The sequence below is a fragment of the Parasteatoda tepidariorum genome, chromosome 10, assembly GCF_982258835.1.
Source record: "Parasteatoda tepidariorum strain Cologne lab strain chromosome 10, Ptep-v5.0, whole genome shotgun sequence".
In the NCBI taxonomy this organism is placed as follows: Eukaryota; Metazoa; Arthropoda; class Arachnida; order Araneae; family Theridiidae; genus Parasteatoda; species Parasteatoda tepidariorum.
This window is the reverse complement of record NC_141764.1, coordinates 2,891,692-2,918,043: the sequence shown is the minus strand read 5'-3', so window position 1 is coordinate 2,918,043 and position 26,352 is coordinate 2,891,692. Positions and strand designations below refer to the sequence as shown.

The 26,352-nt window shown below is 29.0% G+C and overlaps 1 long non-coding RNA gene across 3 annotated transcripts in view; it reads right to left on the bottom strand.

The window, feature by feature from the left end:
* LOC147802072 (uncharacterized) overlaps positions 1-25,461 on the bottom strand; it is a 74,985-nt gene extending 49,524 nt beyond the window's left edge. For 2 of the 3 annotated variants that reach the window (XR_015430033.1, XR_015430034.1), the window contains exons 1-3: positions 22,540-25,461; positions 21,569-21,709; positions 7,737-7,865 (exon numbers count right to left, since the gene is read on the bottom strand). This is a non-coding gene — a long non-coding RNA (uncharacterized LOC147802072). The remainder of the gene's footprint in view (positions 1-7,736; positions 7,866-21,568; positions 21,710-22,539) is intronic. The other variant, XR_015430032.1, reaches the window with a different exon arrangement.
* Positions 25,462-26,352: the final 891 nt, after the last annotated feature.

The following is a 26,352-nucleotide window of genomic DNA, read 5'->3' as shown; positions in this document are numbered from 1 at the left end:
ATGAAATGAGAAAATCACGAGCCGTGATTGCTCAGGAGACAGGGCGTTCGTCTTCCAATAATGCGAACACAGGCGATACGAATTCCGCATCCGGCTTGCACCAACCACAGTGCTGACATGACATATCCTCAGTGGTTGACAGATCCTGGGTTAGAGTCCCTTTGCCGTCAAGCTAACCGTGGGAGGTACTCGCTGTCTTCCTCTCCATGTAACGCAACTGCGGTTTAGCTCAAAACTAAGGATAGATAAAGGATAGCAAAAGATAGGGTGTTCCAGCCGAAATATTGTTTCGACTCTCTAGTTGTGATGTTACTCTCTGGGTGTTAGATTTTAAGTTGACGAAGGTCGAAAAGAAAGACAGGGGACTGAGGTAGCCATTTAAACCGATTGGAAGCGACCTATTTGAAAAGTGTTCATCTTTGAAAAGCAAACCTTTTGAGAAGTAAGTTCACTTTATCTTATTTAAATACATTTAAATGCTTCTTCTAATGTATTAGATATATTGTGCTGTTTTAATCAAATTTAATTTTTAAATTAAAAGCGTAACGATTATAATCACACCCTGTAACAATGAGTAACTTATCGAAAAAATTGTTACGTACTAGATTTTCTTCTAAATAAATTGTTCATTCCTTTTTAAGTTATTAAAATGCTAACTCCATCTGCTTATTTTGTATAAAAGTTACTAATATGATTTATTAGATAGATATTTTATAGATGATATAGTAATTGAGATTAGTTATATTATTTTAGATTACATTAAATCTATTTTTTAGCTTTACATCGTGCAAATATTGGATTTTTCGACGCTATATTGCATTTTTCTCTTCTTTGATGTGAAAAACCTGTAATTCTTATTTGTACAATATTTTTCATATTGTATATTTTATTGTTTGTAATATATTAAGTACAAACAAAACTTACAGTGCATTTCTGTTGAATATCTTATTTATCTACGTATCAATGACAAATAGTTATTTTAATAAAAAATAGTTCTGCTTTGAAACATAAACATGAGATTTTATGTCATACTTTTTAGTAATCTGGCATGTAATATTGAAGATCAAGCAATAATACTTATCCATTTACATATATGCTAAAATAATTTTTTTATAAATTTTCTTATTACATTAAGCAAAGATGAAGTCTTTTTAAGATTAAATATTTTTATTTGTTACCAGGTATGTAATATAGTAGGCATCAATATTTACTAAGGCCTGGTACCTATAAATTTAATTATTTACACATGCATATAAAAACAATTGTTCTTATTTTTTTGTTTTCAATTTTGAATTATTAGTACAATTTTTTTAATTTTAAATTCTTGAAACACAGATTACTCATATATACAAAATTTTAATTTATGTTCTTAAAATTATACTGTAGTTTTAGTTCTGATTTTGCATTTGGTTTGGTTTAAAACATTATATAAACATCAGGTCTTATTTAATTTTTTAGTATTTTCTTATTACGTAATATGTAAAATATAAAGCAAGTATCTATCAATTGCTGCTTAATTTTTTTTTAATTAGTCTATTTCCAGTTTTCCAAAATTAATAAATTTTCTGATTTTACTAACTTAAAACCGGATTTTATCTACATTTAAAATTTTAAGCAACTTTATTTTGATTTGCATATTAGTTTTGGTTTGAAGCATTTTTAAATCTTATCAGCATTGAAGCATCTGAAATCTCATAAATCTTATATTACTGTTTTGCTTTTTTTAAATTACCTGACATTTTTTTAATAACATTAAAAAACAATAAAGTAACTGTTTCTAGTACTTCAAATAATTTAAATACACAATAAAGCAAAATTAGAATTACATATAGTTTTAATTTTGCTTTACTAGCAAATATTTTTGAAATCTATATATACATTTTATGAAGACTAACACAGATGATTGTACTATAAATGACAGTGAAAACAATAAAATAATTTTTTTAATGAAAATAATAAAAACTAATTTCAATAGATTAAACATAGCATATTATTTTATGATGTGCTATGACTTTATATATTTATTGTTAAATTTTTAAATATAGGTTTAATATTACTTTGCATCTTTAGTTTATTTCAAAACATTATGCGTATGAAGTCGTACATTTTTTTAAACCTAGTCAACTTGTAAAATTTTTTTCTTCAATTATTTTATGCCTTACATGCTATCAAGTGATATTATCTACTACACTAATATCCATAGAAGTAATTGTCTGTGTAAAAAATTAACAGACATTAAGCCTTAATTTTAATTAAATAGCAGTAATTCTGTTATTGTTGTTTTTACATTACATAAGTAAAAATTCTTTAAAATTTATTTTTTTACTTGTAATAAAAAATCTCACTAAGAAAAGATATCACTGACTATAAAAGCTATTACGGGAACTATTTGACACAGATATTGCTAAAAAAGAGCAATATAAAACATTTAAAAAATAAAAAAATTCATTAAGTTTTTGAAAATGTAAATTAAATTTTTTTTTAATTGAGCGTTATTAGAAACTAAACAAAAGGATACAAAATTTAACGCCCAAAAGTCAATTATTTTTCAAATTATAACTGTTTAAAATTTAAAAAACTTATCAATTTTCAAAATTGCATAGCTCAGAAACTGGTAAAAAAAAAAATCAGAAACTTGGTATATTTCAAATTAGAAGCAGGTTTAATGCTAAAAATAAATAAATACTGAATTGTTCACATAATTTTTTTTTTTAGTTTTATTATTATTGCTTGATTTGATATGGAATTACTCAATTTTGTTCATAATTTTGCATGAAATAAGAATGAAAAGCAATAAGATATTTTTTCACCATTTTAGTTACAGAAAGAGACTATTTTAAAACAAATTATGTGACTATTTTGCCATGATATTTTGAATCTGTTTCATATACTTTTTTTTTATTTCTTACTTTTCAAGCATTAGCTTCACCCATATGTTATAAATTTGTTAAAACTGTTCCTGAAATTATAATGATGATATTTAATTTATAATTTTAGATGCCGTTTCAATTAGAAGTATATTAAAATTGAGTTTTTTTATTATTTTTTATTTGTTTTTTAAATTCATCTCAAATTAGATATTTATTTTTTTGTAAATAAATGGAACATGCTATATGTATTTCCTTTGCAAATGCCACGATCATACTGTGTACCTGGGTACCGTTCTAGTTACGAAGGAGAAGCATATAGAAATATCACTAGTTTCCCGAAAGATTTAGAATGAAGGAATCAATGGGAGAATCACTCTCATCAAAAAGACTTTCAAGCTACTGATTCTACAGTTATCTGTTTTAAGTACTTTGAAGAACGCTTTATTGAAAGAGAACATAAAGGTACGAGCAGATGGTTCGATACTTGTTGTACCTCGAAAGAGCACAGACTTAACTTCTGATGCATTCCCCTCTATTCTCCCAAATTTACCTCATCATTACTTAACCAAGGAACTAAGGCTCCCAAAAAAAAAAGCACCAGAAGAAAGATTTATTGCTCTTGAAAAAAGAAGGTAAGAAGAATTTAAGCCATGGTCTGCTGATGACAAAATTAAAGATTATGAAGATTTTATATAAAATTTTGAAAATAAGCTGCCAGACCAGTGAATTGTCATTCATAAAAAAGATAATATTTTCATTTTTATTTATGAGTATTCCATGCATTTTTTAGTATAGTACAAAAATCTTTATTTTTGTACAGTTTATCAGCATTATTGTGAATAAAAACTTTTCCAATCTTTAGTATCTTTGTATGGGTTTAATTTTAAGAAATATTTACTTCATATGGTTTATAGTTTGAGCAGGAAAAGATTACATTATGTATTCAGGGGTCTGCCCAGACATTTTGTGAAAGATCCTTTTTTTGTGAAATTGTGAAAAAATTACTCACATTCCTTCAACCAGGGTCCGCTTTTATGAATTTGTGCAAATAGGGTCTGGTTGTTGCAAAAAACTTTTTCAAGGAGTTTTTAAATTGTAAATAGATATAAGATTATGCTCGGCACTGTAAAATTATGATAAAAAAAATAAATTTTCAAAAATAAACAGCAATTGCTGCTTCTAATTTAGAGATGCAACAGTTGGTATTTAGCTTATACTGTTGAACGCAGAATATTCATTTCGGACGAATAATGGAAGAATCGTCTGCCGAAGACAAAACTTAATTCGTTTACATCCATCTTTCTTGTTTTCTGCCCTGGGAAGAGTTTATTCGATTAACAAAGTAATAATGAGGATAAACAAATTTGTGAAGGGTCCGATTAAATGAAAAATCATTTTGTGAAGGGTCCGTTTTTATGAAAAGATATTTTGTGAAGTGTCCGATAACGGACCCAAATTTCTTCTAAACAGACCCCTGGTATTAAGGTATCTGATCACCTTTTTTCCGTGAAAGTTAATCAAAATATCAATTTTTAGATTTTGATAATTTCATATAAAACAAACGTTTATCTTTCTAAATCCGTTTGAATTTTGTCTCTATGTACAGTAGAACTTAAGTTATAGCATTTCTTGCAAAGCTCTGTCACGAAATATTAAAACCGGAAGTTGTTTTCTCTCAAGCAGAAGTCGAAGTTTTACCCCTTTTGGTTTCAGTTTCCGTTTGAAATTATCGTAAATGACGTATTATTGAATAGACTTGATTTAAAATGAATTTTATTATTATGTATTTGGAATGGCAACAAATTTAGAGACTATTTTGAAACTTTGATCTGACAACAAAGTCAATAATCAGATCCTTGTTTATATCCTTGTTGCGATAGCGTTTTGAATTAGTTACCTTTCAATTGCTTTTAATTTTTGATAATTTCTTGTTAACTTTTATTTTATTTTTGTCTTATTTAGTTTTATTATCGTTATATTTGTTTTATTGCCGTTATTTCTTGTTATTACTTTCCAATTATGGAAAAATATATCGCCAGGAAACGAAAACGTCGCTTCCAAGGAAATCAGTTTTCAGCACAACAGTTGCAAACAAATCTTGAAACGTCTGTAAGTTTTACAAAAAAAAATGAGCATTTGGATGTTTCTGATGTTCTGATAATCAAATTCTACATAATATAACCCAGTGCATGAATGCATATTCTTTCCATGCTTATACACAACACCGTTGGACAAAACCATTTTCTGTCAAAATTTTAATTACTGCAGCATAAATATTTTTATTTACATGAATATTTCCAATGCATGAATTTCAATTTTTTATTTCATTCTTTTTTCTTGAAATTAATATACGCGCATATAACATTGAATATCATTAGGTATAATCATAGTTATAATGAGAAATGTTTTTCAATTTGTCTTTGCATTTCACTTTATCAAAGTGGCTTAGAACTTTTTTTGAATGTGTTTTCATCGTTTTTATTTTCATAGTAAAATACAGTTACTCAATAACTTTTTACAATTATTAATTTTTCAATGCACTCAAAAAGAATTTTAAAAAAGAAAAAACCATGTATAAATCAATGTAAAAGCATTTTTATGAATTATCGAAGGAAATAATTTAATATTTTATACAATTATCAAGGAAAAATCTTAACGCTCAGATTTTCAAACACTAAAAAAATGTTCTTTTTAAATGTTTCAGTGCTTGATTTAGTGTTTGAAAATCATTTCAATGATATTAAATGATGTGCTTTGAAGTCATTCTGTAAAGTGAACTCAAATTTTGTAAATTTCTTGTCCAGTTTTTAACTCAAAATTAAAATATTGCATAAAATTTTAAAAAAAGTAAATTTTTACAAAATTTCTATTATTTTGGACAATAAAAATGTTATTATTTGGATAATCAGGCAGTTTAATCTAATATTTTACAATTATATATTAATAAAGTTCAAGTATAATGTTATTTTGTGTTTTTCTCAAAATGCATTTTTCCGATTTTTCAACCATCGCAAAACACAAAATCTCAAAAACTTTTCATTAGATTTTCCTCAAATTTTTTTGCGCATTCGTATTAAATGGTTCTAGGGAATGAACCTTGCTTTTGGATCTAAATTGATTTTCTCACATTTTGTAGGAGTTATCTTGAAAAAAAAGTTTCTGGTTTGTAGCATTTTTACCCGTTACTTTATTAAAATGGTTGCTAATTTTTAAAATATTGAATTACAGAGCTATAAGTGGTTCATTCCCGGCAGCAGTGGTTTCTAATACTCTAACACTTTACAGAATTGGAAAATATCAATTTGTTTTGGACTTACCATGTTTTGCATATGCATCAAATTTTGACACTTTTTATGCACTTTTTGACTCATAAAATAAAAAATTCAAACTAAAATAATAATTTTTGCTGTTTATTTTAAGTTTAAATAGCTCCTGCAATAAATAAACCAAAAAAAGTATAAGTCAATCAAAAATTTCAAAATTTTTGATTGAAAAATTTTTGAATTCAAAATTTTGATTTTTGATTGAAATTCTTTACATAATAATGATGTGGAAAGAAAGTAAAGCAATATAATTTTCTGCGTAAAAATTGAATCGTAAAATAATGTAATCTTTTGTTGCATTATTTACATATTTTTTTTTTTTTTAAAAATTCTTCAGTTTAAAGTGGATTATGTAAAATATAAAATTTTCAATCAACAGATATAAATTATAAATGGATAACAGTAAAAAATATTCAATAGCTTTATTTTCCTAAAAACGATTAATATGTTTTAAGGACTGTATTATAAGAATGTTAAATAATGAAGTGAAGTTCAATTAAATTATCACTTTCAATTAAGATCTTAAACAAACTATTCTGACATGCAAGGGAGACCTAAAATTATTAATCTGAAGAAAAGAAAAAGCAAGACATTCTTTTCTAACATGTTACCCACTTGCTCGTGACGTCACAATTCTTACTTGAAGGCTTGTTCACCCTATCTAAAGGCCTGGTTTCTTAGGACAGGACGCCGTCAGCTGGAAATCAGCGCTAACCTTTGATTGGTCCATTTGTGAGCTTGATAGTATACGTCATCGAACGCTCATCTTGAACTACAATTGCCGTCCAACTCAACTGCAGTTGGATTACAACGTGACGTTAACCACAGAAGCAATGGCGGACAACATCCAACAGCACATTGAAATCAGCCAAGATTTTGATTTTGATATTAAACATAGCTTCTTCATTAAACATAGCACTCTTCATTTAGCTCAGCTATAATGTGTTTTTTCTTGGACAAAGTCATTATTTACTCTCTAAAACACTGGTCGACAATAACAAAATCAATATAAATTCAAAATAAATATTTGTTTACGTTATTAACGCATGCGCAATAAGAGATAATGTCTGCGTTGGACCAACTGCTCACGCTGAGCTAAAAAAAAAGTATTTTTTTGTCGTCAGCTCTACGTCAACTTTCCGCTGACGCCCAGATAAGGCGCTAGTTCTAAGAAACCAGGCCTTGAGCTAACAAACCAGTATTTTGTTGGCGTCAGCGGGACGTTGACGTCACGCCGACGCCCAGATAAGGCGCTTGTCCTAAGAAACCAGACCTTAAGAGTTATTGGTTAGCTCCATCAAAATGTCCTCCACAAGGGCACACCCAATGGAAAAAGCACCCGGGGTTTTAAGAAAGGAAAATCGAAAATAAGCACATTTAAGCACTTCCTGAAAAAGCTAAGCACCATGCTGGTAAGATCTCCAAAGATTGAAAGTTGAGGATATACAAGAATCAAGTAAGTGTTAAAGTTATATTTGAGGGTATTTTTTTTTTCTGGAGAAAATTTTGAAAATATAGTCAAAACAGGAAAATCGGTACTTACCATACTAAAAATGAAATGCATTTTTCACAAAGTTCAGTCTCCCAACCCTTATTAGTAAATTCAAATAATATTCTCAAGAAGTCTCACACATAAATAAAGGGCGGGTACATCAAAGCACACTCCAGTTCACTAGAAAAGAGGAAATTAAAGAATAAATATAAAAACAGATATGAAAAATCAGAGAATTTAAATAACACAGTCAATACTCAATATCGTAGTTTGAGCAGAAATGATTGTTATAATGTGAGGTTGCTGTATCGTGAATGCAAACGAATACTGTCATAGCCAAAAAAAAATATTTGGGGGGGATATATTTATCGACCATGTCAGCCTTCATTTTTGGAAAGGAACATGTCTTACATACTAGTGAATTGTAAATGTAATTTTGTAGCGGTAGACACACTACAGTACTCCCCCCCCCCCAGAGTTATAGCTGTGACAGAATTCGATGAACGGATACCACTGGTTGATTCATTGCTGTTTTGAGAGAAGTCGGGAGAGCTGTATTAAGATCACCCCACTTTTTAGGGCTGATAGTGAGAATTGTATTAAGTTCCCGATCATGGTCGCTCCTGTGTTGCCTTCAGCAGTAGAGTGAATACGTTGTGTGTGATCGAGACTGAGTAGCAACAGCTCGAGGTGGATATTGTAACAGTCACAAGCAGCAAGTCAACTGTTCAACTGTGGACCATCCATTGAAGTAGGGGTGTTCAAATCGAAGTGGGAGTTTCCTGTCCAAGCAGGCATGTTCACATCACGTCCGAGTCCTCAATGTGGGGGTATATTTATCGATCATGTCAACCTTCATCTATGAACCAACGTAGAACCGAGTTAACATGTCTTATTTACTAGTGAGTTGGAATTGTAATATTGTAGTGGTAGACACACTACATTTCACTTTTATCATATTTTAGAAGCAGAAATATTTAGTACTAAAGCACTTTTCATTAATATATCATAAAAGTGACAGTTAAAATAATACTTATATATGCTCTATAATGCCTTAATATGCTCTGTCATGGCTGCTATTATAGATAATTGACATTTCACCAAGTTAACTGAAAAGGCCAGATGTTTTAACCTCAAACGAAACCACACAATTGGTCTGACATAGCACGAAAAGAGTGAATAAAATGTTTATATAAGAAAAGTATTATTGATAAATTTATTGTATCCTTTAAAAACAGCCAAATGAGAGTGCAAGAATCTCACCGAACCCAGCTCAGTCGACGCACATGCGGACTCGCAAGTATTTTATCAAACATGTAAAAGGATTGACGCTTTTACACGCCATGGACCAATGGTACGCCGAAATGTAATGTGGTTAAATGAATTGTGAAAACGCTGAATAGAACAATGTGGAAAGAACGCATACGTGGTGAAAATCGACATGGTAAAGAAGAAAAAAAATCTCATTTTCGAAAAGGGAAAATTAAACACTTTTTAAAAACATCCAATAAAAAAAACACCTGTAAGGTCGTTTAAAAAAAGAATATCGAAAATAAGCACCTTTAAGCACTTTTTAAAAACGATACACACCATGTAACATATTTCTGAATAAACATATATTATATAAGCTTATATTATATATAATACTAGTGGGCTGCGCCCCCTGCTCGCTAACGCTCGCCAACCCCCGAAAATTGCTACGCAATCTTATATGGTTTGCTTCGCGTACCAAGATCGCTTCGCTCGCTACTAACTTAGGTACATTGCAAATGCACAAAATTCCAAGAATTCAAAACAATCATTCAAATCCATGTAAAAAAATTACATCTTTTTAGTAAATACTAAGTCATTAAAATAAATTTGAATTCAAATAAATGACATGTAATTCGTTAAACCTATTAGAAATGTGCTATAGTATAATTCGTGATATAAATCAAAATTCGTCATATATAAATTCGCGAAAAAAAGCGCTTTCGACAAAATACTAAAATAGAGATCTATCGACAAAGACTACTCACTTCTGCCTAGCTTAATAGTATGCGATTGCCGCAGCTGATGCTCTCTGGTTATTTCAGTTTCCGTTTTTAAAAGAGCTATATGTTGAGTCACCTCAGATAGATTTGGCATGTGACATTTTTAGCGGCAATCATGGGTCGATTCGCCGTGTAACAGAAATAGTAACGTAAACAAGCCAAAATTTGGGAGCCACGTAAGAGAATTATATATATTAGATATTTAGATCTATTGGTAAAAAGAAGTGATTTTTCTAAGTAATAATTTTTTTTAAATAACATTTATATTGTTATAACGTTATATTGTTGAAACAAATTTGATGAGTTCACATACTTAATTTAATATTTTCGCTTACCAAACGGAAGGATAGATTAACAACTTTTTTGTTGTTGCCTGCATCTCATTGTGCATGTAGCTGATCGTTAAGTTCCAAATCATTTAACAGATCTCTTTAACTGTAATTTATAACAGTATATTAATGTTATTTGCTCAAAAATAATAATTGTTAGACCACCTTTCTAAATAACTTTATCTTAAAATGTAAGGCAGATTTACATTATAATACTAATAAGAAAACAACAATTCTCTTAGTTTTAAACTCTTGAATTAAAAGCGTAATAATAGCAGTACAGGAAAATAACTTTAAGTTAGGGATTCAAAAATATTTAAGGAAAAGCATGACTTTTATTAATTTTATGCTGACTACAACCAGAACAATAAGGAGACGAATGAGGAAAAACTGGATCACACCACGTGATTTTCTGGCCAATAAAAATGCACTGACAACAATGGAAAACTGCGACACCATCATTAGAATTTTATATATAGTAAGAAATATTTGTCAACAAATATTATTTCCATTAAAGCATTGAGCCGGAACAAAATATCCCATTGGAATTTGTCCGTCACTGCAATATGACTTTCTCTTTATCATTTCTAGTTAGCAACTCAAGAATATTTTGAAGAATAGAAGCAACTCAAGAATATTTTGAAGTTGAACATCACCAATGTAACCATTTAGATTATGGTAATTCGTTATAGGACGTCATTTTATGATTCCTCAATTTTATTCCATCAATTCTCAGCTTTCTATCTCGATCAAGTTCGCATATCTTTCTTATTTTTTATTGATTCATTAATTCAACTATATTTAAAACAAAGTATTAAATGTTTAACTTAAATAATATTTTTATAATGTAATGTAAATTAGAAAATAATATTTAATTTTTTTTGTCAAAGATGTTAAATAAACAATATTTAATTGGACAAAAAAGCTAATCACACTTATGATAATTTTTGTAATAATTTGGTAAATAAAGTGTTAAGTACAGGCAAAGTTAGAAACAAACACGGCATGCAACAAGAAATTCGCTATTACGACAAATTTTCAGGTTACTAACAAAATTTTGTCATTGAAGATCTAAAAAGCATTTACAGGGGTCTGTCCAGGCATTTTATGAAAGGTTCGTTTTTGTAAAATTGTGAAAAAATCACACGTAATTTGTGAATATTAAAAAAATCTTAAATCACATTCTTTCAACCAGGATTCTGCTTTTATGAATTTGTGCAAATAGGGTCCTGTTTTTGCGAAAAACTTTTTCAAGGAGTTTTTAAATTGTAAATAGATACAAAATTATGCTCAGCACTGTAAAACTATAATTAAAAAAGAAATAAATTTTCAAAAATAAACAGCAATTGCTGCTTCTAAATTAGAGATGCAACATACAAATATTTGGTATTTAGCCTATACTGCTGAACGCAGAATATTCATTTCGGACGAATATAGGAAGAGGCGTCTGCGGAAGACAAAACTTAATTTGCTTACATCCATCTTTATTTTTTTCCCCTTGGGAAGATTTTATTCGATTAACAAAACAATAACGAAGATAAACAAATTTTTGAAAAATCAGATTAAAAGAAAAATCATTTTGTACAGGGTTCGTTAGCGGACCCAAATTTCTCCTAAGCAGACACTTGATTTATATAAAAATTTAAAAATTTCAATCTTACCACTGTAGAAATTTGTAAGCCCAACAAACAATTTCGGCTCTACCTTCATCGATTAAAAGGAAACGGCTAAAACTAACTTTCGTCCAACATTCTTCTTATTTGTCTTCGAACATCATCGGCAAAAAAATTTCCTTTAGTGTACTAATCCATTAAAATTATGGCCAAAACAAATTTTAGCAACCTTTCCCCTTCTAAAAACCACAATTGTAAATGAATTTGTTGGCAAACCAACCAAAAATGAGTGTACAAAACAATTTTTAGCTTTCTCTTTGCCTAGTAAGTAAAATGTTTAATCTTGTAGGAAATCGTAGTTCCACTTTGGTTTGATAAAATTTATTGTCTAAAGTTCTTTTTGTCTTTCGGATTTTGCACATTTGCTCTTGCCACGGCATTTGAATAGTTATAGACGAGGACTGTTCAGAATTTTTTTTGTGTCTCAAGTTCACGGAGTTTATTCAAACTCTCTTTAGCACGTGTTGAAAACTACAAATTTGAAGTGTGCCTTCAAACGTTAAATTTTTTTAGAAAATATTTAGAGCTGGTAGCTTAGCAAAAATTAGCATCAATTCTCCTACCAATACAAAAAAAGTCATAACTTTTTATACCCAGGAAACACTAGACAGAATTCTACTTCCAAATGTTAGCTCATTGTAGTAATTCGTGACCCAACAAAAAAATAGATCGAATTTTAGTGTCCTACGTCAGCACTACTTATAACCTTCTTCCCCCATTGCTAGAAAAAAAAGTCAGCACTACTTATAACCTTCTTCCCCAATTGCTAGAAAAAATAAACAAACCACAAAGCCCTTTTCTTTATATTTGAACAACCCGAAAATTTCTGAATAGGTAATTAAAATTCTTATCAGAACTATCATGCAGAGGAAAATACTTTTCCTCTTTTTCATGTCAAGACACGTCCTAAAAAATGCAAACAACGCTTATCAGCATTTCAAAAGGAACAATTAAAAATAATACTGCTTAATTTACAACATTGCTCATGCATTATGAACATAATTTATTAATAATATTTTCCCCCTTGCCGTTAGACTAACCGTGGGAGATTTTCGTGGTTTTCCTCTTCATATAACGCAAATGCGGGCTAGTTCCATTAAAAAGTCCTAAAAGAAGGCAAATCCAGGAGTTCTCTTGTCTTCTGGATTGTGTTCAAAATTACAAGGCTACGGAGTTGAACATTAGTAGTCGTACACAAACAATTGGGACGGCAGTTCAAGGACCGTTATAAAATCAAATAAAAAATATTATTAATTTGAAAGAAAAAATAAATACTGAACAACTTTCATTCTATGAACCCATGCTTCTCATTCCCATACCTCTGTCTATCAAAGTTAGCCCGCTTAGCAAAGATATAACAATTCCAAAACAAGCTTTAGCTAACTTTTGAGCCAAAAACTGATAATTTTTACCACAGAACTCTTTACTCATTTTAACAACTCGTCATCCTACCATACAATTTAAGGATCTAGCAAACACAAGTTTCAATTTTGCTTTTAAATGTTAACTAACCCATTACAAGAAAACGTTGGGTGTTAGCCAAACAAAAATTTTCGTTAGGCCAAAATAGGTTTTAGCTAACTTTCAATCTAGTGGCCGCTAATTAGAAATTTTGAAACCAGACTTTAGTCGATTATACAAAATGCCATTAGGCCACGAGAGTTCAACAAACATTTTCGTTGACCAATCAAAAAAAATAATGCCAAATGAAAATTTTATTTTTTTTCGTCTAAAAATACCAAAATTGGGTTTTGTCCTAAAATGTAAGCCCGTTACAAGAAACTGTTAGCCCTACACTACCAATCAAAAGATGTAGACAAAATAATTTTTAGCTGATTTTTAACACAGAATCCGCAACTTAAAAATTTTCCTTAAAACGTTAGCTCATTTTTAGAAATCAATCAATGATACCCAGGTTCCGATTTACAAGGTTTATAATATTACCAGGTTTATGATTTAGAAACTGCAAGTTTGACCTTCGCCTTTATACGTTAACTCACAATAGGAAATTGTAGGCCGAACCAGAAATATTTGTTAGCAAATCAATTTATCGAAAAATATGGCCTAAGTCTTTGTTAACTATAAACAAGTTTGAATTTCATCATAAAACGTTACTTCATTGCAGAAAATTGTAAGCACAGAAAAATTTTGCGATTTGTTAGAAAGGATGATGTTGTAGAAACATTCAGTGTATTTAATAATCTTGACCGCTTAATCAAAGCTTAGGAATCAATTTAACGATCATATATCTAATAAAGTCAGTAAATATTATGAATTGTGATCATTATTGGCAATGAGCAGTTGAGCAACGTAGTAGTTGACGCCTCTGCTAAAACGTATTGTCTGAGTATAGGTACTGTAATTAGCTCAGAATATATTGGTAAAACAACGTCTGCTTAGTTTTTCGTCTGTGACAATGCAAAATATAAAAAATAATTGTTTGTTAACAAACTTGTGGGCTCAACTCAAAAATCCTGAACATTTCTTGAGTAAAGTTATTAACGACGCACTTCAAAAAATTAACGCTTTTATAAATTCAAATTTTTGATATTTTCAAAACATGAAATTCTAAATAAATTATATGCAGCATAATTTAAATGGATAATTATGTACAAGTTTGCTTTTATGTCTAATCACATTTATTATTATATGAGAAAAAATATTTACAAATAAAAGAGCTGCCAAGTATAAATTATAGTTCTAATAATTCTAAATAAAATGTACAAGAATTTTCATACGTAAATGCAATCGATGATTTTTTTGAAATTACGGGATCTTCGGTTTCCGAAAACTGCCGGATAGCGGTTAGCTAAAAATCCGGAAATTCGGATTTTTTCCGCAGCACAATCATCTCAGCTTTTAGCTTAATTAAAACCATTACATTGTAGAATGTTTAAAGTTTAATACAAACCATACTGCTACCGTATTAAAATTTTATGTTTAAAATGTTGCAAAGCAATAAATTACATTTTCATATAAATTTCTGGAATATAGACTGATATGAATGTTTTTGATGCATCATCATTTATACTGATTTGTAAATGATTCAAAAATAAGCAACAATATGGTCTATTCAAAATGGTGTTTATGGTGAATAAAGAGCCAAGCTGGTAAAAACTACGAAAATTTCCTGTTGCTTTCATGTAAGCTTGTGCGATGTATTAAAATTAAAAGCATTGAATTTGAAATATTTTCACATCAGAAGATGCCTGAATGTTCACTGTAGTGTCTCTACCTCTACAAAAATATAATTCCAATTCGCTAGTATAAAAGACATGTTAACTCGATTCTATGAAGGGGAACCTTTTCATAAATGAAGGTTGACTTCCCTCCCCACATTGATGAATTTAGGACGAGATGTGAACACGCCTACCTTGGCAGAAACGCCCACTACTCCTTCTTCGCTGGATGGTCTTCATTGAACAGTTATACTGCGACATCGTCCTCCTCCCGCTGTTGCATCTCAGTCTCGATCACACAATAACGCATACACTCGACTGCTAAAGGCAACACAGGAGAGACCACGATCGTGAACTTAATACAACTCTCACGATCAGCACTCAAAAAGTAAGGGGATCTTAATACAGCTCTCCCGGCTTTTCTCAAAAAACAGTAATGGGCAAACTAGTGGTATCCGTTCATCGTATTCTATCACAGATAAAATTCTGGTGGGGGAGTTCTGTAGTGTATCTACCATTACAATAATACAATTCCAATTCACTAGTCTATAAGACATGTTAACTCGATTCTATTTTGGGGTACCTTTACATAGAGGAAGGTTGACATTGTCGATAACTACTATCCCCACATTCTTAGCAGCCACCACTTTTTCCTTAAGCATGTGAGTTGGTGACCGATATCAATACACCCAAAAAGATGACATTTCAAAGCAACATTTTACAAACTTTTGTTTTACTTCGATTAAATTATGTGCTTTTTATAAAAAAAAAATTCCCATTATAAATAATCTAAGGCTATAAAAATTTAATAAAGCAATAAAACTAATAAATATGTAACAAAATTTGGTTAATCAAACTGGTTTTTAAAGAACGTGATGTAAAAATATTTGAAAGGGGCAAAATATATTTCATGTATATATTAACTGTTAAAGAATTCTCTTTCTACATGATTTTATCAACCATGAATTGCTACTAACTAAGTAGCAATTTCACTAGTTAGTAGCAATTTCACTAGTTTTAGAAAATATTTAATTCTTGCACAAACAGGATGGTCTAAACAAAATGATCGATCTACACGAAAGTAACTATATTTTACGTTTTTTTTAATACAATAGTTTACAAATAATATATTCTGCACATTTTACTAAAATAATACTTCGTTAGAAATGTTTTTTTTTTTCAATTACTCGCATTAGTACTTAATTCACATAACCAACTATAAACAAAGTATATGAACCTTCAGATAAAAATTAAAAAATAGATTTAAAAAAAATAATTTCCTAACTGTAAGAATTAGTTATCGGATTCCACGCTTGTTCCATTTTTAACAAAATAAAATTGAAGAATGTGAACAGCTATAGTTTGTATTTAAATGTATTGTTTGTATTCTGTTGGTTGTATATAAATTTAATGCTTGCATTTTTTTTAATATCTGTGATTATTAAGTCTAATTACGTAAAAAGTTTTGCTTAACGTGGTCTTAAAATTTTTATCTAATTTGGTTATGAAATTTTTCATATGAATGCATTGTGCAATGAATGATTGCGCTTTGATTTTAATTTTGATTAATAATAAAATGAATGGAGAAGAAGGAACCCGTATTTAAAATATTCCGTTTCTTTCATTTCTTTGACAATTGATATAAATGAAGTAATTATAAACGCATTTTTAAAATTAGGCTGCATAATCCTTTTTCTACAATGTCTATTTACAGGGTATCTGCTACATTTTAGATTTTCAAATTCATGACTTTCTAGGACTAATTCCAAGAATTTTTCATGACTGCACGAAGTTACTATTTCACCCAGCAAAAACACAACAATAAATTTAAAATAGCATTATAATAACATTAATTGAAATGATAGGCATAACCAAAGCTGTTATACTCTGCATCTTCATATTTCTAGATTTTAAATAAAATAAAAAAAGCAGAATTGAAAGAGTTGAAGCAATAAAATAGCTGAAAAAAACACAAAAGAAAATAAAAAAAATTTCTGCAGAATTATATTCTTAAGAAACTTTTCTTGTTCATCGGAAAGGAAAGAAATACTCCTGATTTTTCTGTTCTCATTTTGGAATAAAACAAATTCGCCAATGACTGGCTTGCTTCAGCAAAAAATTTGCAATTGATAAAATAAAAAATTATAACAAAAATTCTGAAATCACAGAAGTTTAAAAGATAATTCACTCCAGAAATGCTTCTTCTTTAATTTTTGAAAGAACACCATATTTTTTAAAGAACATGATAAAACATTTTATATTTTAATAAAATATAACTGAGTCAGGATTTTGATTCAAATTCAGATATTCGGAACACAATGAAATAAAGGGGGACAAAATTCCATTTTAAAAATTAAATATTTCGGCGACTTTCTACGATTTTTTTTTAAAAAAATAGTTAAAATCATGACATTTCGTGACAAATTTTGTTCAATACCGAAATTTATGCCTTTCTATGATTTCTCACGACTTTCCAGGTGCGCAGATACCCTGTATTTAAATCTTTTTTATGTTGCCTTACTTCTCAACTTGTAATTATGTTAACAGTTGCATGCATTTTAGTGTTTTTATTCCGTAAAATAACATTCTGAATTAATTTTTTAACCTTATAGGAGGATATATTTAATATTTTTGAATAATAAAAAAGTTGTGAGCCTAGAATTGGCTTCATAAGTAAGATATGTATATACTAGTGCCAATTAATTGTAAATAATAATCCTAAATTAATCCTTATGCATAAATAATCATACGTGAACCATCTATAGTATATAACATTTAAATAAATAAAAAATTTTATTACAGTTTAACTTTTTTTTTGTATATTTTTTATTTTTTGTAGCAATGAAATGAACATTCTAGAATTTATTTTCATTAATTAGCTGAAAATTTTACTCGAATTAAATGCTTTGAATTTTCATTAAATCTTTTAATATTAGTTAAAACGTAACGCATTTACTTTTGAATTTAACTTATTTACTGCATCGGTCATTTGAAAGGCTACTGGAAAAATTTTCTACTGGAATTTTCAACTAATATAGTAAAGAGAGGATTTTATCGAATTTTATATTTTATGCAGGAAGTGGATTGGTACTCGGAAGGATAAAATATTCCTTAAAAAAATTATTCTGTGTGTTTTTCAAAATTAATCTATTATCTGTAGATTTTTGAGTTGAAGTTATTAGAATAATATTATTGAATAATTGAAGATTATAATCTTTAATTTTTTTGAAATTTAGTATTTTAAGGTATTTTTATAGATAAAATCCTTAATATTTATACAGGGTGGTTCCAAATTCTTGGAACAAATTTTAAGGGTAGGTACAGGACATTGTAACAATCATTTATGGAATAGGATTACGTATCATTTATTGTATGAACGCAAGTGAGGCAGTTAGGTGCAAGCACAAAAAATAAGAGACGAAAGGAACGACAAATTTTTTTATTGAAAGCGTTGTTGACAAGAGTAATGTTTACAATCACTTTTCAAAATTGCGTTCACCAGTACCGATACGTGCTTGACAGCGTCGGTGGAGCGATTGGCGCGCACGTTCAAAGATGCCAGTTATTTCACGCACACGTGCAGCCCTTTCGCATATTCGAGCAACTAAAATGGGGTGGCGCATCATCATGCTGAAACCACATGCGGTGACGAATCTCGATTGGAATATCCTGCAGTAGTTCTGGCAACACATGTTCTAGAAAAATAAGATAACATTCGCCATTAAGTCACGTCAGTAGTAAGTATGGGCCAATCAAAAAGTCGTTGACAAAACCAGCCCACACATCCATACAGAATCGTCGTTAATGCGCATGTGGTCGCGATGAGTGTGGATTCTCGGTTACTCTACACATGGGAATTGCGCGTATTAAAGTCACACCTTCGCGTGTTAGCGTCGCCTCATCTGTAAATAGTGACGTATAAAGTACGTTTTCAGCGCCCATTGCTGTACCACCCAATGAAAAGCCCAGGCGGAAAGAATTATCTGCTGGACTCAAAGCTTATACTCGCTGAAAATGGAAGGGGTGTCAGCGATTTTAATTTAATATTCTACAAACTGTCTGATGACTTAGACCTACATGATGAGCAACAGCTTTTGTACGTAACTCGTGTCTATCAGCCACAATGTCCAAGATGCTTTCTTCCAGGCTTGGACTGCGCGAACTTGTTCGTCGACCAGTTTCAAGTCTGGTGAAATAGAAAAAACCCGTTTCACGAAGTTGACGATGTAACAGCTGAAAAATTCTGTGAGCCGGCATTCATCGATCCGAAAACTGCGCGTGATACATTCGTTGCGCAACTCTGCCGTTACCATTTGTACTTCCGTACATGCAATGCATATCTGTTTTTTCGACATACGTAAAGTCTTCCATCGTAGAATTTAGCGTAATTGAGAATGGGACTTTCCTTTGGCAGCCAACCAACCGATTACGGTGGCCTGCGCAATCAACCGATAACTAAATTTCTCTTTTTTTTTTTATTTCTCCTGTTTCAGCCTCATCGCGTTACTTGCGTCCATACATTCCTGAACAGTAAATGATTGTTACAAAGTCCGGTATCTAACTTTAAAATATTTACCATGAATTCGGGAACACCCTATATGTATATATATATATATATACTACTTAAAGTACAATATTTCTGTCTGAAAATTTCATCTTGACGTATAAAACTTTTTTCCAGCAAAACTAATTATATATATTAATTAATTAATTATTCCTTTTTTAAAACAGTAACGTTGAAAAGCATTTTATACAAAAGAGTTGTAAAGTTTGGAAGATTGCTGTGCAGTAGTTTTCCATAGTCACCACCTTTAATATTGATTTCAAATTTTTTGTCAAAAATGAAGTAATGCATATTAGTGCACTCACATTATTATTTAAGCGAGGAGGAAAGAAAACATAGGATCAAAAACTGTCGAATCAAAGGTAATGGATGGGATGTTATGAAAAACATCAAAACCAGTAACTGATGAAATTAGGAGTTTCTAAATCACATTTAAACTACTCTTTCGTTTCTTTAAGGCATTCAAACAAGTTTTGATTTTTCAGTAAGTACCATCTTCAGTTTGATTGATATTTTTTCTCTTCTCAGAAATATTAGTTATGTTAATGTTATATACTATTTTGCTTAAATAATAATTATTAAAAAATGTATATAAAGGGCAATCAATATGAAATAATCTGCATGCGTAATTGTTTGTTAGCTAGTTAATTTTGAAAGGTGTTCCGTAAATACCACTTTCAGTATATATTTTTGATATTCTTGTCAAAATTGAAGCAATTGAAGTTAGTGCTCGTCAATTAATATTTTAGTAAAGAAAGAGACAAAAAATATTATCCTAGCGAATCACTTTAAAAAGGAAAGCGAGGTTAAAGGAATCTAAACCTGTTTGATTGCCAAAATAAAACGGAGAGTAGTTGAAACCTGATTTTTATGAATATTTCCTACTTTAAGACAATCAAACTGGTTTTGTTGTCTTAATTTTTCACTTTTGTCTAGAAATTCGACGAAGTTGGATGATTCATTTCTTTATTCTCTCAATATTAAATTATCTCCGAATTAAGATTAATTTGCATCTCTCAACTTGCTAAGTTATTTTGTTTTGAGAGGGGTACTGAAGAGCCCAATACTAAGGGTGATTAGTTCAAGCATCCAGTATATAATTTCTTTATTTCAGGTTTCTTGAAGCATATATTCATATATAGTCTCAGGCATAATCGGGAATTCCGTCAGAGGTCAGCACAGCGCCATCTTATGATTTTGAACTGATATCAAATACCACGTGTTACGTGATTTTAAAACTTATAATATTTTCAGTATAATTAATGTAGGCAGAAACTTAATAAATTACAAGACAAATATAATAAGTCAGGCAAATATATAAAATTAATAAGTTACAAGGCAAACCAAAATTTTTATAAAAAGAGACACTGAAAAGTTAAGACATTTATTTATTTATGCAAAAATATCACATTTTCACTCTAATAGAGGTTTTGGAATAATTTATTTAGTTTAATTTATTTTGATCTAATTTTGAGTAAAGTTAATCAGCAAATAGGTAAATGAAAATATTTTCCTTACAGCTTATTATAAGCCACCAAACTTGTTTGATTAAATAATAAATTCACAAGTAATAAGTCAAAAGTTTTCGCTGGCATGAATAAATAAAACTAAAGTGATACCACGTGAGTGAAGTGATTTTATTACAAAAACCAATTAATGTAATAAAAGATAAAAACCAAATTTTTTACTAGAAAACCTATTCATTTAAAATGGTAAAACTTCATTACTAATAGAATTTATATGGAGTTAAAAAATTCGGATTTTATCATTTTTAAAAATATTTTCTTCATTAAAAAGAAAGCGATGGAGAATCCTTTTGTCTGGAAAAATTCGTGTGTATAAAAAAATTGAAGTTGATTATAGTACATATAGATCGTTAGAAGCATCTTAAGAGTTTTTTTTTTCTCGCGAGTGAAGAAAATAAGAAATTTTTCTAATGATGTTTTTAAGGAATGCGTTTAGCAATCCTTTAGATCTTAAGAGAGCTAGTATCTTCGAGAAGTTATTTAAAAAAAAAACGGTTACATGTATGGTGCATAAAATTTAAAATTTGCAATGTATAAGACAGTTAACAAAGAAAAATAAGGATGGAACTTTTTACTTACATTCTTTATCTTTCTAAAGCAAGAATTCCTCTTCTTCTGCTTAAAGAGAAGGAGGCAGGTAATGTTAGAGTCAATCTAGCAGATTCTAATGAGTCAGGCATACACTTTTATGTCGGGTAATTGTGAACAAATCCTCAAAAGCTGAAAAATAATAAATTAGAATTTAAAATCAACCGTTTTTTCTGATTACAGAAATCGTGAAAAAAATTTTAATTGATAATATTCAATAGTTTACCATATTATTTGTCTAAATTGAAATATTAAAATTTAGTGTTTTCATTATATTTTTTTTTCACTTTTGATTCAGTGTGATTATAATTATAATTAATATCTAAATTATTTTAAGCAATCACGATCTTTTTATTGCATTATATATCACAGTATATGCTTTATTGATTGCATAAGCAAATTTAAATTTTTATTTGATTATGGTATTAAAAAAAAATAAGCTATTCAAATATTTGAATTTTTTTTCTTCTAAATGAAATATTTAATAATTGAAATTCATTTTCAATGTTGAATGTCCTAACAGCATGGCAAAAATTATAAATTAAATATGATAACCAAAAATAGCGTAACAAATAATTTTGAAAATCTGTAAAATATTTTTTAAAAATTGAATTTTAATGAAGAGAGACCCGAAGAGAGTTCCGATATTTCCATTAACAGACCAAGTTTATAAGAGAGAGAGAGAGAGAGAGAGAGAAAGTCAATCTTAACATAAAGATAAAGTGACCAAACACAAATTGACAATGAATAGTACCCGGATACACTCAAAATACATTCAAAATAATTTTTGCGATTGAGGGAAATAAGAAATTTTGCTCATGATGCTTTTAAAGATCTTTTTGGAGATCTTACGAGAACTAGAATCTCCAATAAGTTATTAAAAAAACTGGTGCATAAAATTTAAAATTTGCAACGTATAAAAAAGTTAACAAAGAAAAATAAGGATGGAACTTTTTACTTACAGTCTTTATCTCTCAAAAGCGACAATTCCTCTTCTTCTGCTTGAAGAGAAGGAGGCAGGCAATGTTAGTCAATCTGGCCGATTCCAATAAGTCAGGCATACACTTATATGTCGGGTATTTGTGAGCAAATCCTTAAAAACTGAAATATAATAAATTAGAATTTAAATGAAGCGTTTTTTCTGATCACAGGAAGCACGAAAAAAAATTGAAGAGAAAATGTGGAGTGGATAGTTGAATCTATGAATGCAAAAACCAAAAACCGGGATGATACTGAAAAATCACACTGAAGGGAAAAATATTTGAGAGAAATTGAATGAAGTGCTGTGAAACATATTAGATAAAAACCAGAAACCAAACTGAAAATTACTTCGGAAAAATATGGTAGACATAATGAATGAAAAGCTAAAACTACATGAAAAAAAGAGAAATAAAAACTGGAAAAAAAAATCTAAATCAAATAAGAAAAAAATAAGGAAAAAATTGGAAAAACGAAACACATGAAATGTAGAATTCGAATTGGAAAATAAAACTGAATACACTGATAAGAAATTATAACACATAATTAAAAATTTAAAAAGTATTTTGTAAAAAATTTAAACCCATACTAGTATTGAAGCATGCAATGAAACAAACATTAATTTGAAACAATAAAAAAACAGGGCATAGAAAAAAAAAAGGAACGAAAAATTTGAAAACAAACTGATAAAAAAATGGAATGACAAAACACGAATTGAACTTCAATTGATACGAACAAAAAAATGGTATTTGCATTGTAAAAACCCAGAACTAAAAAAAACTAGAAAAAAACGAAAACAACAAAAAAAAAAGTTGATAAGTAATTTTAAAAAAAATAACTTGAAAATTTGACAGGATAAAATTTGAATATCAGAAATGTGGAAAAAGCAAGATTAAAAAACTGAGAAATGAAAAATATTGAAAAATACAACGACAGAAGTCACGGATGGAATTTACCAGATGTAGTAAAAAAATAGAAAGCTTAAATTTAAACAAAAAGGAGAAAAAACTGTAAAACAAAGAATTGCGAAAAATATGGAGAAAAACTGGAAGAAAAGACAAGATTGAACAGACTGAAAAAAAGTATTGAAAAATATTGAAAGACAATCAATGGAAAATACCAAAAAATATAAATTGAAAACACACCAAATAGTATGGAAAGCAAAATGCAAAAAATGGGAAAAAGCGTAAAACACATTTAAAAAAAACAATAGAAAACACACTGATTGAAAAATCAGTGGAAAAACGAACTGAAAAAAATCCAACTGAGAACACACACACAAAGAAAGAGAAAATGCCAATGAAAATTACACTGACAGAACTGATGAACTACATTAAAAAAACCAAATGAACAACACTGAAAAAACAACTCATGAACCTATTTAAAGAAATACAGATAAACCACATTGAGGGAAAAAATTCAGACGAAACAAACTAATAAAACACTGAAAAGTTATTTTTAGTAAATTTTAAAATAAAAAGACGCAAAGTTTTTAAAAAAAAAAATATGAGATAGCATTAAAAAATTGGAAAATCTTAGAAAAAGACGAGAAAAGCAAAGAAAACTTTGAAAAGAAGAAGCACGCGATACAAAGTTTGTATCATTTAAAAAAAGAAGGAAGGTAAGGTGACGAAATAGAGATGAATCGTCAAATGCAATAGAGATAATCTAATTTGTTATCAACTAAAGGAAGAAAAAAAAACGCAATGGGAGAAAAGAATGAAAAAAGAGAAAAAAAAAGCTTTGAAATTTCACAAAAAATGGAAGAAAAATAACAATAGAAAAATAAGGAAAACACAATGGAAAAAAGGAAAATTTCACACAGGAAAAAATCGAAAAAACAATGAAAAAATAAAAATAAAAACAATGGAAAAATACAAAGGATAAAATTGAAATTAAAAAAACTCCATAGGAAAAATCGGAGAAATACAATGGAAAAATGCAAAAAAACGATGAGAATACAAAAAACACAATGGAAAAAAAATTAAACCTTTAAAAAAATCAAAAAATACACTGGAAAAAATTAAAAAAACAGAATGGAAAAGAACCGAATGGAAGAAACACAATGAAAAATACACAATGGAAAAATGAAAAAACACACCTGCAAAATGGAAAAAAACAATAGAAAAATAAGGAAAACACAATGGAAAAAAGAAAAATTTCACACAGGAAAAAATCGAAAAAACACTGAAAAAATAAAAATAAAAACAATGAAAAATACAATGGACATAATTGAAATTAAAAAAACTCCATAGGAAAAATCGGAAAAATACAATGGAAAAAACAGGAAAAAACACAGATTTGAAAAATGTAAAAAAACGATGAGGGTACAAAAAACACAATGGAAAAAAATTTAAAAATCCCGGGAAAAAAGTTAAAAAATATACAGGAAAAAATTTAAAAAACACAATGGAAAAAAACCGAAAAAAAAGAATGGAAGAAACACAATGGAAAAATGAAAAAACACACCTTCAAAAATGGAAAAAAAACTATAGAAAATTAAGGAAACAATGGAAAAAAAGAAAATTTCACGCAGGAAAAAATCGAAAAAACACTGAAAAAATAAAGACAATGGAAAAATACAATGGATAAAATTGAATTTAAAAAAACTCCATATGAAAAATCGGAAAAATACAATGGAAAAAATAGAAAAAAAACACAGATTGGAAAAATGTGAAAAAACGACGAGAATACAAAAACACAATGGAAAAATGTGAAAAAACGATGAGAATACAAAAAACACAATGGAAAAAAATTAAAAAACCCTGGAAAAAATCAAATAATACACTGGAAAAAATTTAAAAAAACACAATGGAAAGAAACCGAAAAAAACAGAATGGAAGAAACACAATGGAAAATACACAATGGAAAAATGAAAAAACACACCGGAAAAATGGAAAAAAAAAAACAAAAGAAAATAAGGAAAACAACGAAAAAAGTAAAATTTCACACAGAAAAAAATCGAAAAAACACTGAAAAAATAAAAACAATGGAAAAATACAATGGATAAAATTGAAATTAAAAAAACTCCATAGGAAAAATCGAAAAGATACAATGGAAAAAAGAGAAAAAAAACACAGATTGGAAAAATGTAAAAAAAAAACGATGAGAATACAAAAAACACAATGGTAAAAAAATTAAAAAACTCTGGAAAAAAATCAAAAAATACACTGGAAAAATTAAAAAAAACACAATGGAAAAAAACCGAACAAAACAGAATGGAAAATACACAATGGAAAAATGAAAAAACACAACGGAAAATGGTAAAAAACAATAGAAAAATAAGGAAAACATGATGGAAAAAAATGAAAATTTCACACAAGAAAAAATCGAAAAAACACTGAAAAAATAAAAACAATGGAAAAATACAATGGATATAATTGAAATTAAAAAAACTCCGTAGGAAAAATCGGAAAAATACAATGGAAAAAATAGAAAAAAACACAGATTGGAATAATGTAAAAAAACGATGAGAATACAAAAAACACAATGGAAAAAAATTAAAAAACACTGGGAAAAATTACAAAAACACAATGTAAAAAAACCGAAAGGAAGAAACACAATGTAAAAAAACCGAAAGGAAGAAACACAATGGAAAATACACAGTGGAAAAATGAAAAATCACTCTGGAAAAATGGGAAAAAAACAATAGAAAAATAAGGAAAACACAATGGAAAAAAGGAAAATTTCACACAGGAAAAAATCGAAAAAACACGGAAAAAATAAAAACAAAAACAATGGAAAAATACAACAGATAAATTGAAATAAAAAAACTCCATAGGAAAAATCGGAAAAAT